At 51.6% G+C, this 3,909-nt stretch overlaps 1 pseudogene; it reads right to left on the bottom strand.

Moving 5' to 3' along the window:
- Nucleotides 1-3,002: 3,002 nt before the first annotated feature.
- LOC145293492 (U2 spliceosomal RNA) lies at nt 3,003-3,155 on the bottom strand (annotated as a pseudogene).
- Nucleotides 3,156-3,909: the final 754 nt, after the last annotated feature.

Below are 3,909 nucleotides of genomic sequence, written 5' to 3'. Positions count from 1 at the left end.
TGCGACCTTCGCATTTCACTGATAGGTTTTTAAGAGACGGGTGGTCCATGTCGACAAGCTGTTGGCCTGGTATTGCCTCCTTGGCTGCCTCCAGCATTGCCCATAGACCCTCCGTTCTTGAGTCTTTGTTTTCCCTTACAAAAGTTGTCAGTAAGGGGGCATCTTTAAAGCAGTTTGGTTGTGTGACTCTGTCACCATCCACATATAAAAAGTTCTGGAGTTTGTTGAAACGGACCTTCTGCTTTCCTTTCAGTTCTGGTGTAATCCGCTGAAGGTCCGTTTCGCATATCCTGCCTCCTGGCAGGAATGGCAGCTTCTTGGTTCTTTCTGTTCTCCCCGCCGGGGAGGGGTTCTCTTGATGCTGAGTAGGGGGAGAGTTTTTTGGGGAGAGAGTGTTTTGTTCTGAAGCGACGTTAGTGGACTTGTCGCAAGACACGGGGCACGTAGCATCTATCGGCGTGTTAGGGAGTGCGGGCGAGGGGGATGTTTGTAGCTTAGGCTGGGGAGTCGAAGAGGAGACGGGGCGCAGCGACTGATTTTCAGCTGGTAAGTCAGTCTCTGTGGGGGTTTGGTGGTCTGCCCTCATTTTCCGGCTCTTTCTCCTCCTAGCTCTTCTTATTTCTGTAGCGCTCAGCGCTGTCCTGGTCGGTGAGGCTTCTTCCTCTTCCTCCGACACTGCTTCCTCCTCGGATTCTTGAAGTTTTCTTTTATTCGAGGAGGCTGGTATTTGTGTGTCCATGTTGGTGATTTCTTTTCCATTGTCTACGGGTTGGGCTGTTATCGCTACTTGAGTGCAAGGCTGTATGCTGGTCTTGCCCTTTTTCGCGACCGTCACCCATCCCTGTTTGGCTTCTGGGGGGTTTGTAGTTTTAGCTGGAGCGGGGGCCATGACTGCGGCTTTGGACGCCTCCGGTTTTCTGCTGGCTGCTTTCCGTTTGGGGCAGTCCTTGGCCATATGGCCCTGTTGTTGGCATTGCCAGCAGTGGGGTCTCCTCCATTCGACTATCAATGAGAGCGTCCAATCCCCAAACTGGATCGTGGCCGGGATGCTGAAGAAGCCCACCTTATCCACCACCATCTGTACCTTGTAGTCGCCGGTCATGATGTTTCTCTGACCGCGGCAGGGCGTGACCTCCTCGACATCTCCATATTGGCTGAGGATGGCCCCCAGCTGTCTTGCTCCCATGTAGCAGGGGACGTTCAGCACCGACACCACTGTTCTTCTTTTGTTAAGGTAAACCGGATGTAGTTTTATATTTTTTGATTGGTGGTTTGCCTTAGCAAGTCTGACGGCGTCTTCTGGGGTGGGGAGCAGGACATCCCACATGGCATAGCTTTTCCTGCAGATGTAATTCGCAGGGATGTTCTGCTCCATCAGGATCTTCACCATTGTTTCTTTATTTATCCCTGTCAGGCTTCTGGTCTTAGTGTCAGAGGTGATTAGAGATAACACTCTCTTCTCTAGACTTTCCACCTGACCTGGGAGTGGCTGAACAGTGTTTCCTTCCGTGACGCTTTTGTATGTCGAGAGGAAGAGGCCACGGTATTCCTGAGGAGTCATTTTCTCCTCTTCTTTCTGTCCCCATGCTGCGACTCCTCCTTGTTGTGTGTTCGATGGACCAGGAGCTGAGGGAGCGGTGACAGGCGCTTTCTGCTTGGTGGAGGAAGAACTGGTCATAGAGTTGGGGGTCTGACCTTTTCCAGGCAGGGTGGGCCAGTCCGCAGTTGATGAAGCGTGCTGGCTCCCCCGACTTTCCGGGTCCTTCTCCGTCCTCTTCTTCTGTGGTTGGGCCGCTTTCTCCTTCGATATAGGGCGTTCCGCTTCTGGGGAGGTCATCGTAGTTTTAGTAGCGGCCTCTGCTTTCGATATCTCTTCCGTATGCGACGTGTTGTTGCCGGTCGAGATATGCCTTGTATGTACGGCTGCTTGTTTACTGCCGTTGCCCTCTTGGGGAGTGTTCGAGGGTGACGGATCCACCATGTCCTCCTCGAATAATGACTGTAAGGAGGAGATGGTTTCACTGAACAGCTCTTCTTCAGTATCCTTAGAGGGGTTGTTCTTTCCCTTTTCCCCTACGGTTGTTGGGGAGTCCCTCTTTTGGGGAGCGGAGTGGCGTTGTGCTGGTGTTGCCACCGTTGCTTTTGGGCTCTGGGGTGTCACTTGTCCGTGCCCCTCTTCCTTTTTTCCAACTGGACAACTTGAGCCCGCTTTTGTATTCCGTTTGCCCTCGTGGGGAGCCGTCTGCTCCTTTTTGGTAGTTTCACTGGGGGTCGCCGCGGGCTGCGGCCCTACCCCTCTGCTTCCATCCAAGGTCGCCGCGGGCTGCGGCCCTACCTTGGCACCATCATCCAGCTTGCTCTTCATCTCTCCACTAGCCCGGGGCCGGGAATTGACTCCCTTTTCCGGGGATTTCTCAGGGGGAGCGATGTCACGCATTTGGGGTGAGGTACCCCGCCTGCTTGGCATCGTGGTGGGGGAGTTGGCCGCTTACGCAGACCCGGCCTGGGAGGGAGGAAAAATAAAACAGTATGGGGGACAAAGGGATGGAGGGGGTGGCCAGGGGTGAAGAGAGACAGAGTTTTGACCTCCCCTTGCGGGGGAGTCGGGTTAGTCAGCTCGATCCCCCCTTGCGGGGGGAGAGCAGAGAAGATAGACGCAGTGGTGGCTAGCGGGTCAGAGTGCCGCGTCGCAATTAAGAGGAGAGAGGGAAAGGCATCTTTGCCCAGAGAGAAGGCAAAAACGAAGAGGTATTAACCCCAAAACCCTTCCCACAAACAACCCCAACAGGAAGCGACAAAGAGACCCGGTCTGCTCGATCCAACGGGAGAGCAGCGAAGAAAGACAAAAGACTAGCGGGTCAGAGTGCCGCTAGTTAATTAAGAGGGAGAAGTAGACATTCCTCCCAGAGAGAGGGAGAAAAGAAGAAAACCTTAAAACTACTTAATACTAAAACTTAAGACTAAAACCTTAGACTATGCTGAAGGTCCTGACTCCCCAAAGGAGGGGGTCTGGTCCTTGCAGACGTAAAAAAGATGCCTTAACCTGGCTAAAAAGCCCGGTGGCAGATCCCTTCTTGGACAATCGGAAGAGCAAAAGTTTCGCACTGAGAACAGATACTACACTTTGATCTTAGCCAAAAGGCCAAGAAAAGGGTATTTATTTGCTCCGCCACCGAGCAAATTAGGCACAAGACCGATTTTTAATGTGAGGAGTGAAGGGGAAATGGGGACCAACTCCCCGGGGAGTAGGGGAGCTGGATAGTGACAATTGGTATGAAGGGTTGCCCCTACATTGACCAAGGTCTTATATGTGGAGTTTCCCCCACATATGGTCTTTGCTTGCAGAATTTGTCGGAACAGATACTGCACTTTGATTTTGCCCAAAAGGCCAAGAAAAGGATATTTATTTGCTCCCCCACCGAGCAAATTAGGCTCAAGGTCGATTTTTAATATGAGGAATGAAGGGGAAATGGGAGCCAGCTCCCTGGGGAGTAGGGGAGCTGGATAGTGAAAATTTGTATGAAGGGTTGCCCCGGTCGGTCGGTCTGTCGGTAACACTTTTGTGCTTGGCCAAGCACAAAATATTACGGACAGACAGACAGACCGATGGACCGACGGGGTGACTTATAGAGTCGCTTGCACGCGACTAATAAAAAAGGATAGCATGTACAATGTATTAAAATAAACGACACAAGGCTATGACATTAAATAGCAATATATACATTGTCATACACGTATTATGACGTGATCGAAAATTCGATAGAATAATGCGAAAGAAATGTTCGAACTTAGTTCACTGAGCGTACGAGATGACCATGTCTCCAAATTACTCCAAACTGCTCGCTGAGAAACTTGAAACATTGGAAAGAGGTCGACGCAGGAGATGGCGTCGACGGCGGTCAAGAAGGA

The sequence above is a fragment of the Euprymna scolopes genome, chromosome 14 (assembly GCF_053919585.1).
Source record: "Euprymna scolopes isolate OS-2025 chromosome 14, ASM5391958v1, whole genome shotgun sequence".
NCBI lineage: Eukaryota > Metazoa > Mollusca > Cephalopoda > Sepiida > Sepiolidae > Euprymna > Euprymna scolopes.
Note: the sequence above shows the minus strand (reverse complement) of the source record. Positions and strands in the feature narration are given on the sequence as shown.